The following is a 13607-nucleotide window of genomic DNA, read 5'->3' as shown; positions in this document are numbered from 1 at the left end:
AATATATGCTATTTGTAGAAACGCGTACAGCTTTTCTGATGTCGGCATGTTCATAGCTGAACAAAATGTCATCAGAAGCGTAACGTCTTACCTAAAAATTATGGAACTTCTGCCTCGATAAAATAAGACCCATCGATTCAGCGATCTTCGCGGGAACCGCGCAAATAGTTGTCGACGAACAAACAATAAGAACGTGAATTGCTGATAGACCATTTTTCTTTGATTTATATACAAATAGAAAATGAAAACATCGGCCACTAGTTTACGTAATATAGTCTCGCTCAGCAATAGTCGCCATTGATATAGACGTTGTTGCGACAGAGTGACGGAACAAAGAACACATTTTTTACTTTTTGCGCCATACGCTTGATATAGTTTAAGGGTACAGACAATCATGGCTTCCGTACATTTTACCGCATTCCTAAACCTTTGTTCTATAGATGATATTTTTCTTACTTGAGATTTACGAAAGTCTGTTGTTTTTTAGTTTTCTAGCCAACAAGCTACTTCCCCTATTGAATATGCTAACATAATTGTATGAGTTTTTATTTCTATAATAAGCTGTGAAACGTGAATTTCAATGTATTAGTCTTAACTAGTAATCGTACCGTCCACCAATGAGCTTGATATTTTGATGAGTTAGCTGAGGTGGTTTTACATACGATGGCCTCACAAGATCCGGTGACTTTACTAAAACGGATCTTATTTCATGAAGCTTCAACGTATAGGGTATCGTCTGAAGCATTGAGGCATCAAAACTTCAAATATTGTAATACAATAGTGTTATTAGCTTTAGCGCCGATGGCACAGAAATAAAACACGTTCCAGCGCAAACGGCTAAACGCTTAATTAGTTTTTTCGTGAGCCAATTGTTTTTCGTACTTTATAATCAAGTTTACTGCAGTGTCTTCGTGTATCAAGTTAGTGAAATCTAACAATAGAATCAATAAAAAAATAGAAACTGCCCACGATAATTACTATCTGATGGACGGTAAGTGAAGAATCTTTAATTTCATAATAAGAATAGTAATAATCTACCAGCCATACGAATGTTAGATTCGTATTTCGATGTTGCTCGCCATTGATTCCATGGCGTTTGCCTGGTCGTCGTAATTTCCATTTGCTCAATTCTGCAACTTCCTGCGTCGCGATTTGTTACTGACGTATCTTTAGTATTTTTGATTGTCAGGCGATCATTTTTGTGTGGATGGCTTATTGGAGTCACTCCTTCGGTGTAACACTAAAAACCTTTTTCTACTTGAAGAGGTCTAGACCGGATGGGTCCTAGTGGACTTATTTGGCCGATTTTTCTAGCAGACCTACAAGACGGCATGGTAGCCATACAGACAGTTCGTTTGTAAATACTAATCAAGACATTTTTTTTTGTCATCAAAATCATGCTGCTATCTCATAATTCTCATACAGTTCTAATTTTCTTAACATTGAGATTTGACCCTGCGGTTAACGTATGCTTGTTTTTCAGAGCCATCATGGCAGCGTACGAGAAGAAACGTGAATAAATCAAGCGGGCCACGACGTTGCTCGTGCTATGCAGGACACTTACCCCTTCTATCGCTGTAGTTTGCCTCTTCCATGTTTGATTTCAGAAAGCCGTCAACTAGGCCCATTGACTCACAATGACTTTTAGTATTTGTCCTGGTGCGAAAGTGGAAAGCTTTGAGATGTGGTAAATGACGACGGTCTTCTCTGAGTTAGCCTAGGCATAAGAGAGATGCGCTTTTTTTTTCTATTGGGCGCTTCTGTTAAAAATTAGATTATTAAAGTGAAGTCCAGAGACGATAAGAGGTAATATTTGGAGCTTCAGTATACTTATTCAGAAACCTTTCAAACTGTGCACATTAATGGCATAATCATTACTTGAACGGAGGATGCGATGGCTTCTTCGCTTTTTCGGTTGAAGAGGTTCAGCAAAATCAGCTCTTCAGTACAACGCGTATGCCTGAGAAGATTTAACTCATTGACCGAGCGTCCCCATACGAAGTACATTTGCGTACTCCTTAGCAGTCTGGAAAAAGTAACCCTGATGTGATGCCACATGACCGAGCAGCGCGGAGATCATGATCCTGCTATACGAGACGTCAATCCTGAACCTTTATCGTCCTGTCACGAATTTTATCCAGTCTGACTAATTATAGCTTTAGAATTAAATGTCGGTGAAATCTTCACAATGCGTTGTCTATCAACACTAGAAATGCAAGCTTTGATACGAAATAAAAATACTAACTGCATAATTGGACCCTTTATTATTTATAGTGTTAAGACAAAATATAGATTCGTTTAACGATAATACACTTAAAGTAGACGGTGCAGAATTGCTTATGAGTGAACTCCGTGAGGCTGAAGGCAAGATAGTCTAGTACAGATGCTCCTTCATTCAAGAGAGTATCGAATTAGGTTCTTATTGGGCTTATTTAGTGCTTTCGTAGAAGTAATCTGCGTAACTACGAAGTAATGTCTAATGATAATTTGATTGAAAATTTATTTACACCAAAAAAACGTTACGCACCTATCGGAGACCGGTCCACTAGCTCGATATGAAAACCACATCCATATATAATTTCGAATGCTTTTTTTTTTGTTTTGATAATATGCTGTTCCTTTCAAAGGTTTTTTTCGAAATAATTCCATTATGCACAACTGTCATATACTCCTAATCCTCCACTGAACGCATTGAACATTTCCGAAATGTGTTGTACCTGGCATCTTAGACCTGCATAAGCTTTCCATAGAGTAAAAAGCAAATATATCTATATATTTATTTTTTTCTTTATATAGATATGTATACACTCATAGAAGTGATAACACATCTAGATGTAATCTCCAGATTATCAGTTTCAAAAAACATTAATGATATACAGTATTTGTCTCTTTTTCCAAGTCTCGTTAGGGTCAAATGCCCCTTGATGTCCCCTGCTCCGCGCATCTGAATTCATAATATTAAAGACTAACTACATGTAAATATGATAAAGTATTTTGTAAAGAGCATGTATCGTTCGGGCTGAAAACGCCGAATGTTTCGAACAACCTTAAAGATGGGGTATTACTATTATTTAGAAAATATAGCTCGAGAATCATTGACAAAGGCATCGGGTTATTGTTATGGGCGTATTGTAGAACACATGTCGTAATTCGGTTTGAGAATATGCAAGTGCGTAAGTTTGCCTGCTTTATTAAAAACTTGCCCGCATTGCTTTGGATAGCTTATTCTTTAGGCCAAAGAGCCTGGTTTACGGATTTAGCCATACATCTATAAAATGGATAGATGTATAGTCATGCACTCGACGCAAAATTCCATTGTAATGTCGACCGTCATTTTGTAGTTCGGGTTAGGACTATTTATGGTTAGTGCAATGATAAGGCATTTCTTGAAATACTCTGGAACAATGATGCGTTTAGCCGCATCTATAGCAGACGGCAGCCAAATCTCGACGAGCCTCGAGAATTCATCGTTTTTATAACGAAATTTTTATTTAAAATCGTTTATTTTTATCAAATCCCGGACGAAGCTATTTCGAACGTTTTCCAATGCTAAGTAGTCATTTGAAAAGCGAAGCCCTACGAATTGCTTCTGGGTCCGTTCGATTTGGAAACGTTCGGTAGTTATACAACGCCGCAGTAATCATGCAGGTATAATGCTTTGTTAGATAAGGCCTCAACGTGATAGATTTTACTGAGGCTGTTTTTGAGACGCATCGGGAGATCAGATTATTGACCTGCTTCATTAAAGCAGCGTCAGCTTTGTAGACTTCTGTTACGGACTGGAAGGATTGACGGCGATCTGCTCTAGTGCTACTTCGTCTCAGCATACCTCATAATAGTTCAGGTTCATCTAGACTGATCCTTTATTTATAAACGGTTTTTAGAGAGATTGGATTCCGTATCTTCTGGCCTTATAAAGTAGTTTAAATAAAGCTTTTTATTTTATTATGAATTTCGTTAGTGTTCTTTTTTTTATTGCATTTGGGTTCACTGTCAATAATCCGTAATGATAAGGTATCAATGCGTAATTTTTGTATCTTTATTTGAGAAAAATTTACCGGTTCTTATCTTTGCAGTTGCTGCAAAACAATCGTTCTGTATCTTAGAAATGAGTCTTATTTACATTTCTCCACTTTAGTATTCATATAAATCCTCCTAATTCGCACATTTGGCCAGTTTCATTTTCTTTTTATTATGGCACCACCAACTATTAACTTTCTTCAAATTAATGCTTGCAATTATTTCTTTACTTAAGCGTACCGTTAAGAACTTACCCCCATTGAAAACATTTAGACAGGACGTGTCTTTGTGGACTTATAGGAAGGTTTTTCCGATTAATTGCCTCTCTAGTGAGCACCAAGAGTGGTTCACTTAATTCTTACTTAATTTGCCCTAGGCAAAACTAAATTAGGCAGACTTAAGGACTTTGAATGCGTAGAAAGGCAATGATGATATACACTACTCAAAAGATTTAACTCGTTTATATAATACGACAGTCTTTCTGCTAACTCCTAACTGATTCAGTGTGACGTCTGACGTTTTAAAGGATTTAAGGGTTCAGACATGTTTTACTCAACTTTATTTAGTACTGTGAAAATGGGCTTTTTGGCCTAATGGCTACAATGACACGACCAACACAAAGCCTGAGCTCTGGAAATCAAATAGTCTAAGTGGAGTTCTAGCTTACTGGCAAAAAACTGCGAATGAGTACTTCGTAGCGGCAATAGCAGCTTCCGACGAAGTCACTGCTAGTGATGGCATGAAGTGTTTCAGTCGTATAGAAACAGTTGTAGTAATATTGATCCTCGTATTGCTACCACAGCAAGGTTATAGGCTCGAAGCGAATGTCATATACCGAAATAACAGCCATGTCATACTTTGTGCTTCAATCTGATTAGCTTCCAGACATAGTTCACCTTTGCCCTTCTTTTTTTTAAAATTGGTTTCGCTTGCATTTGCGCCGATCTTCATTAGTTACTACTACTACGCACTTTTCACAGTTATGTATCTTCTACTTACGAAAATCTAACCGTTGCTGCATAGAACTCTGTTCTTTACTTCCGTGACCTCTTTTAACAAACACAACTTGTAGGCCACGAACTAAAAGCATGACTACGTGCGACCTGTCGAGTAGTAGATTGATAATCAAGATAGGAAGCTACTAATGTTCATACTTACATAAACTTTTCTAGTACTTTTAAAGGTAACGAGTAGCCGATAGATGATTGTTTCACTACTTCGCCTTTTTATGCGTGATGAAGCAAGCTGATTTGCTTAGCCTTTTCAGGTCTGAACGAAGGCCGGACTGAATTTGACTTCATGGAAAACGAGCTCACTATATTTGTTAGCTTCGTAATTCTCTGAATTTTTACTAAATGATGGACGAATGTCTATGACACAGTTTGTCTTTGAACCTCGTCACAGTTTTCTAGTGCTTTCGACGAACACCCTGCTAATGCACTGTCATATGACCATCATCCAGCTCCATGAAATCTACACTTGACTATGGGGTCTACATATTTATTTTATTTCCTTTAACTCACAAGGCTGGCATACATTTTTAAATGATGTTCCTCAATGAGGCTAACTTCCAGCTACAGTGAAAGGTTACTTGGAGCAATAATCAACCTAAAAAATAATTTCATCGCTAAACTAAATGCGACTAGTCAGATTATTGAGTGAGTTTCTAATTTAGAACTTTCACCTCACACAAGTTTGTAGCCTAGGTCGCAGACAATATCAAAAGGTCAATACTTCCATAGATAGACCCTAGGAGAACAAGGGCACTTGTGCATCTGAGTTTCACTGGACGACGCTTACGTATCTTTCGCGTTCTCTAGCGTTTCGCTCTATTACTATGCCACGTGGTCACTTAATCTTTTAAGTTACCTTGGACTAGAGCCGAGCTGTTCCATAAGTATAAGAGTATATCTGAAATAATATTCCGGCCGCTCACTTAGGCTGTTAGATATGTTTGTATTACACCGCGTCTGAGGTCGGTTCTTTCATTTAACATCAAGTTTCTTAGGTTTCTGCTCAATAAAGAATATCATAGTGAGCATTTCTACATACAGCCGTGCCCGTTCTGTTGTTACAGAATAAAAGACTTCCCGTTTGGTAAACGTTCAAGAGTCGACTGTGGCGAATTCTGGCGTCTGCAAAATGATAAACTCCTCAAGCAAAGGCGATATCCATGAGATTTGATCGTTGATCCTAGCAGCCATCAATAACGACGACCCTTTTCATTAATGCTATATCCATGAGCTCATACATGCCTCTTCTCGTATTATTTACTTGCGTATCTTATGACTGGGATAAATTGCAGAATAAAATTAGCTTACATTATGAATCATGATTATTCTTCTATGAGTCCCGTAGTGAAGTTGTAGTATACGCGGCAAGAAATGGTACGCTCTGCGAGATTTGAGTGCCGTTTGCTTGAGTACTGACTTTATCCATGGGAATAGAGACATCGTACTTTTTCGTTGTCCGAAGCTTTTTTTTCGGTGCAAACGGGTGCGGTTCTTAGTCGGCTACTATAATCATAATTTATGAAATAGGCTGGTCTAATGGCGACCTTACTGCTGTATCTTCCGTCTCCATAACTTGATCATCATACCCGCTGTAAGGACCACTGCAACCTGGCAATTTTCATAGCTCACCTGGACTAGCGCCAACTTGAGTGACATAGCTGGATTAACTTAAATGCGTCTCGTGAATCGTTCGGGCGGAGCAGGTACCGACAAGCCTTTTTTTTATTAGTACCTCAGTTACCACCCACAAAAGACTTTACTTACTATGGTTGTAGTTTTACAGCTATGTATCTGCAACGTTTTCGATAAATAAGCTCTTGTTTCAATATTTGCCAATTACGGCCAAAATTAATGCATTGATACATCAAGCGAAACTATTTCCCACCAAAAATAGCTATGAACCTTGCAGTCGTTTGTGCCCATAGGGTGCGGTTAAAATTATGAGAATTTTCCAGCTATAAACGGTTCAGCCTCATAGCACTTCACCAGCCTAGGACATTGCTCGGGGTGCGTAGGCAATAGGTGTTTCCAGACGCGTGCCGAATATTTTCAAGATACATTTTGAGAACCCGTTGGTAAGACGATTATAAATTATTTTTACAGCATTGCTTTTACGGAACTAACCGTTCGCTTGTTAATGTACCGAAGTCGAGCTTTAGTATGTCACTTAGATGGCCTGTTTTCGAAGTCTGCTGTCTTGGCTGAGCAAGACGGTCATGCCGCCGTGATTACCGAAATTCAATCGGAAAAGACGACCTTTTTTTATCAGTTATATCCGAGTACTGCGCTTGTGTGCAGGGTACATAATCTATTATGAATGCAATGCATAAAAACTGATTCTGTTGTCTTTAATAGTAGAAAATCCGTTAGTTCATAAACAGACTAACGTTGACGTTAGATCATTCTGATTGCACAACCTGGTCTGCATCGATCATTCATTACTTATTGAAGCTCATGGCTGATCAGCTATCTAGATTTTTTTTTATTTACAGTTTTTATTGTGTGTGTGTGGGGGGGGGGGGGGGTGGTCACGTACGCGTTAACGCGTACCATCGTAGTAGCCCTAAAAAAGCACCCACATCCACCCAACGTAGTTCCGTTGTGATCTTAACACTAAACTGCCTGCAATAGTCAGGTATAAACCCTCGACCCTCTGCTACAGAGAATGGATCAAACGAGAATTGTTTCAACATGGTATTAACAAGCCCTTTAACTTGTGTTGAAATGATGACGCACACCTTGACGAATTGAAACGTATTCTAAGGAGATAATAACAATAAGTAATAAACACATAAACAACATGTAGTAAACAACAAATAAGTAATAAAACAAACGAGTCGAGACTATATATAGATATGTAAAGGTTTACATATCCATTTTTTTTTATCCATATATGCAAAAGACAACGACGATTGAGCTACGTTTCTGCAATCGTGTAACAAACGATCTGAATAATTGCCCTAATTTATATCAATTCTAGAATTTTATGATAGCTAGAAAATACTAAAGCTCCAGACGTTTTGAAATTCCAGCAAGCTTAATTTTACTAAAAATACAAATACAATGTAAAATTACATTGGCAGACAGATTAGTGAGCTTCTTGAGTATGCTAAAAAGACGCAAAACATCCATATGAGAATGCCGAGTCAATGGTTACAAAAAAAAAAAAAATATTACTACGGCCTGTTTATTAATGAAGAGAAGTAATTTTCATAGCATTTGAATTTACTTACCTACTGTATCGGTATAAGTTGACAATATATTTCTGCTTCGCAGCGTAAGTCCATTTTATACAAACGTTATTTCGAACAGCCTCTAGATTTCGCAGACCTACGCCTCTTTAGGAATTTGCAGGACTCTTTATTGGGATTATCATTTAGGACAGGTGGCAAATGAAGCCAATTATTCCACCTTAAGAACCTTCATTTTGCTCGTTTGCTTGAAACTTTGATGGTGAAGTGGTTTCGAAAGCGCTCTGGCTAATCCCATATTTAGTATGGAACTCCGATTTGTCCCACGACTATTGTAACTTTGTTCGCTATTCAGCTATACACTAATCAAGCCAGATAATCATGCAAGAATTATCAAGATGAATGTTTTAGTCTTCTTACGTCGATTCAACTAAGCTTACTTTCAGTAAATCGTCTTCCCTACACTCATACTAAGGTATCCTTTTGTCTTCGCTCCGATCCTTGTCTTGATATCAACAATATTTTGTCAGCTATCCAGTAAATTACCCACGCCCCTATGTAGATCTGAATTTTATCCACGCCATATTTTTTCTACAGGAAACACTAGCTATAGTTGTGTTGCAAAATCAGAATTGAGCCATACATTAAACGGCTCGACTTCGTAGAAAAATCTTCGACGATAGCCTGTCTACACAGTCGTCTGAACCTATAGAAACTAAATTACCGTCTAATTAAGACATCAACATATATTTACACTCTAGCCTACGTCAATCGTCTGCAAATGTTGTCTTGCCAAATAGAGTACAATGCAGGCCCTCAACAACTTGTCAACCCTTGCTATGTTAATGGCAACTTGTTTTTTTAGACTAATCCACCATATACACTCTACGAAACCCTAAATAGTCTAACGGCTATCGTTCAGCTATTTAATGAAAATAAGTATTGTAAGTTATATTTTTTAACTTTCTCCCAGACACACACATTAGAGCTAACAGAATCTTAAAACCTGCTCAATTTTTAAGAAGGAAAGTTTTTTCAAATTCTCCTTCTTAAAAAAAAGTTTGCAAATTTCATTAGCGTCGACCGTTACATAGTTGAATTGCATGTTGGTCTAATCTCCCCACTGTCAAATAAGTTTTTCCTCAGTTCAACAACACTGTTAACTATGTTAGCTATAACTTCATGCTTCCGTAACATAATGGCTTTTACGGTGACTGTTATGAAAGCACACGTCGTTCTTACGTCGGTGACAGTTTTCGTTAGAAACCTCCATTGACTCCGACCCACTGTTCCGTCATTGACTGAGTGATATTTTATGCGAATAGACTCAGCTGGAACTAAGACTGCTCATTTTCAACGATTAAATATTGAGGACCACATAGGAGCCAATGACGTTAATTAGGCCCACGAGACGGTCTATAGGTGAAGATTGGTCGACCTCTGTGGATTTCAATGCTTCTTCAATCGCCTCAACTGAAACTCAGTTATTTGAGACTATCACAAGCACATGCTCTACAGGTTCCTCTAATATTGCGTCCGGCCACGCTGCTTTCTCGCAATTATTTTTTCCACCAACCTTTTCTTCTATGGATTCTATTAGATTAGGCTGTACTGATCGCTGAGCTTCGTCCGCCTAACAGCATCCCTTGAGTCTTTCTACCAGCTGATCCGTGAATTTTCTACACATGAGCAAAGCAGCTATGCTACCTGTACTCGTTGCCTAAAAATGGCGTTTAAAAGCGATTGAGGACCTGCCATAGAATCGTTGACGCTTTGAGGACTCTATGTTACGAATTTAATCGAATAACGCGAAAAGAGCTTCTTTTTAGTGAATCTCCGAACAAGGGGTTATTACGAAAAAGTTGTCTGCCATACCACGTTATAAACGGAGCTACCTAAACATTCCCCCACCTAACTTTATTGACCGTTACGCATAACACAATCCGAATCGTTTAAGATCGTTCGGTGTACGGCCTCGTGCAGTCCTGCAAACGTGGCCGAGAGAAATCACCGTTACCAGTACGTCGTACATGAAATTTTACCTTAACATACTGAAGCCGCTTCGTTGACGAAAACAGATACACGCATGACAAAGGGCGCGACGGAATTTTTAGTCGCTATGATATCTGCCATAGCTATAATACAGTTATTGTAGATGCATTAAACGTGCATTGAAATCCCGAATCGTTTCCAGGTCGGTCAGGCCAGTTTGTTGTTATTTTGTATTTTCTCTTCAATCTTCACCATATAATGATTTTTGTTAATCTAAAAATAGCCACAAAAACAACGGCGCTATAAAGACTTTTCGTTCATCTCGGGCGACGTCATGACTAGGACGATACGGCCAGTATAGATAGCTGTGCGTTCAAAATATTTGCTCTATTAATTTCTATCGCAATGCACGTTTACATGTAAATTATATCGGCCAAAACCTATATTGTATTGAAACGTGTTGCTGGGGACAATTAGATGGCTCGAAACAAACAAGTGACCCAAACGGCAAGAGCCACTCATATGGCCTTTATCGCAAAATCTATCCGAGCCTACCCAGCTGCCTCCTCGTCAACGGCTTAGACTTGTGAGCAGCGTAATATGCCGTATTGTACGATTGCCTTCTTTGCATGTAACGTGCGTGGGGCAAACATGAATGCTAACGGCGACGCACGTAGCTAAAGAAACAAAAGTACTGAACGAAGATAAATACGTGTTGAGAGCTCATCTTTTAGTTACACTTATGAGATTCTATGTTGCAGTAGCACATGTTTGATTGAATCGTCGTAAATCTACAGACTCCTATATATTGTTATCCTTCCGTGAACAGTAATTGAATTGCTGATGTCTCAGATGGGCAAACCTAATTAAGCGAACTTTAGCAACAACCTAATCTTGTTTTAACTCTCTCTCTCTATGGTCTCCCCTATATTTTAGACGATCGAGTATATTTAACTAGCGAATAGGATTTATACGAAGTCCTAAATGATCTTATCAATCTGCAAACAACAGGCCCAGTGCAAAATCGCTTTAGGCTAATTTTTATTGGAACTAGTTAAAACATTGGAGATTCATGTTGCCGTAAGTTAAGTGCCTGCCATTCACCTAACTGCAACTACAGCAGAATTAGTTACTTTATTGATCCCTAGGTATCGTACACACCCCTTCAAGTGTTCCGTCAATCTGAACTCCAGCCTATTGGGGTTACCGAATCAAATTGTACTACGGACTTATATTAAGTACGTGATCTTAGTGATGTCATACTTAGTATTCATGGGCACAGCCTAACTTGACTAGCGGCCCTATTCAACGTAAATGAAAAAAAAAGTGGGGACGGGCTCCTGGCCAGCCATTGGTTGCGATAGCGGAAAAAACTACAATTGAGCTATTCGGATACGGTCCTTTAGCCATTGCCACGGTTACTGCTGTGGACCACTGCTCTGGATGTAGTCCAAGTCTGTCGTAGCTCCTCGCGACGATGATGCCGGCCTTAAGATGGACAAAGGCATCGCTGCTAAACGTGATCATTGCGCTTGTGTCGGGGCAGAGATCTGCTTGGAATAATTAGATCGTGTCTTGTTCACTCAGTGAGTAAGTTTATTAGGACTTCGGCGTCGGGCCATTGCTACTGCTTGATGAATTTACCTCGGCGACAAACGATTCGGATTCAGCGGATGTCCAGCCGATGCTTTAACGCAGGGATGGTAGCTTGTCGGGCTGACTATTCATGCGATCTGTAATTCTATTCCCATAACTGTCCCGCGTTAATTAGCGTCATGTATTTGAAATTCGTCGCAGGTGCTTTCGCACGTGATAGTGAAGATAACTGTAATAGAGTAAAGTAAATAAGTAGCAGTAAATTCGACCGTCGAAGAACTTATTGACACGAAAGAAACATAGTATTAACTGCTGTTATTTTATAATAGGTGAATACGGGGCCACAGGCTCTGCTCGTTGTCAACGGCGGTTCTGGTAGCGATGTTGGCTTTCGGCGATTCAGCTCCTAGATTTTCTTGCTCTACAGCTGATTTGAATGTTTTGGACGGATTCAAGCCAGTGAAGCATGCAGGCGTCTCCGCCTGACTTAACAAATCACCTAAAAAACCTGCTATCTCGAAAATCAGGTAAGCAATCTGCGTTTTGAGCGAAATTTGCTTCATTATCCAAAGTAATCATGTAAAATTTATTTACAAGAAATATAGATTGTCTTCTATCTTCATTAAACGACAAACATATGGCAGCATCACCTAGATTAACCGCCACTGACTCCGTCTGAGGTATTACTTATACAAAAGGGAATACCTTTGCGACGAAAGGCCCAGTTGTAATTAAAGCATCTAAACGAGAACAAGAACTTCACGATAAACTTCAGAATAGCGTACAGGAACGACAGCTAGTGTATAGATCATTGAAAACCAGTTTATTTCTGTGACTTCGCCAATCCTAGATACAGACCATTTACCAAATGCGAAAATTAGAGTAGTACAAACGTCGCTGATAGCTGCAAACCAAACGTTAGACAGAAACTGAGCGATACAAGCAAAAAATAATTAAGATGGTGGACTAGCGATCGTTAGTGGGTGACAGGGGGAAGGCATCCATACAGGCTACGACTTGTTGGCCAAAAGGGCATTCAAGTTAAACAGCAGTAACAAAATTTAAATTCGCCAAAGCGTTGAAATTCTGGCCAACCAGGCGAATTTGTCCACGAGCCGCCTCGAACCTGCACCACTTCGCGTGCCCGTAAGTTTATAAGATAAATACGTTGCCATATCACCGTAACGGTAGTTGTACGTTGAACTGAACTAACCCAGCCCACTCTATCTTTACTGAACACATCTATTGGGTTTCTTCGACGAACTATAATGAATTCTAAGCGTTTATCAACGACAAAGCGTTAGAATACAAAATTTGATACATTAAGTATTTAAAACTATAGTGGATTACAGTTAAATGAGTTTAGACACGAAGATACCCTCAACACCCATTGATCAACGTTCACGTTTCTGTTTCTCGAAGGCGGGAGCGCTCGTGGAGTTTGTTAAAGGTACTTGAAATACTTGGAAGAGGGGTTCTTAGCAAATCAACGGTTCGTTGCAACGAAAATACGGTAAACAAGAAAGGGACGAGAAAAATTTTTCTCACAGTCTGAGTAACAACTTGCTTGTCCACCTGAGATCTTCAGCGTCCTGACTTGATTGCCCTAGGGACAAACTGTTATTCCGTCGAGAGCTCTTATGATTTTCACAATCTTCCAGCGACTCCTCAAGCGATATATCTTCAAAAAACGAAAACTTAATCACTGAGTGTGACTCGTTAGTATTAAACGACATCTTTACGTCTTAATGTATTATATCCCCTATGTTACGTCTGGTATCGCTGTTAGTCATTC

At 39.1% G+C, this 13607-nt stretch overlaps 1 long non-coding RNA gene across 1 annotated transcript in view; it reads left to right on the top strand.

The window, feature by feature from the left end:
* The window catches only part of LOC147752254 (uncharacterized), an 11847-nt gene extending 9595 nt beyond the window's left edge, over positions 1-2252 (top strand). Inside the window, exon 2 of the long non-coding RNA XR_015314579.1 lies at positions 1484-2252. This is a non-coding gene — a long non-coding RNA (uncharacterized LOC147752254). The remainder of the gene's footprint in view (positions 1-1483) is intronic.
* Positions 2253-13607: the final 11355 nt, after the last annotated feature.

Source organism: Varroa jacobsoni, unplaced genomic scaffold, assembly GCF_002532875.2.
Source record: "Varroa jacobsoni isolate VJ856 unplaced genomic scaffold, vjacob_1.0 scaffold_1384, whole genome shotgun sequence".
Classification (NCBI taxonomy): domain Eukaryota; kingdom Metazoa; phylum Arthropoda; class Arachnida; order Mesostigmata; family Varroidae; genus Varroa; species Varroa jacobsoni.
Note: the sequence above shows the minus strand (reverse complement) of the source record. Positions and strands in the feature narration are given on the sequence as shown.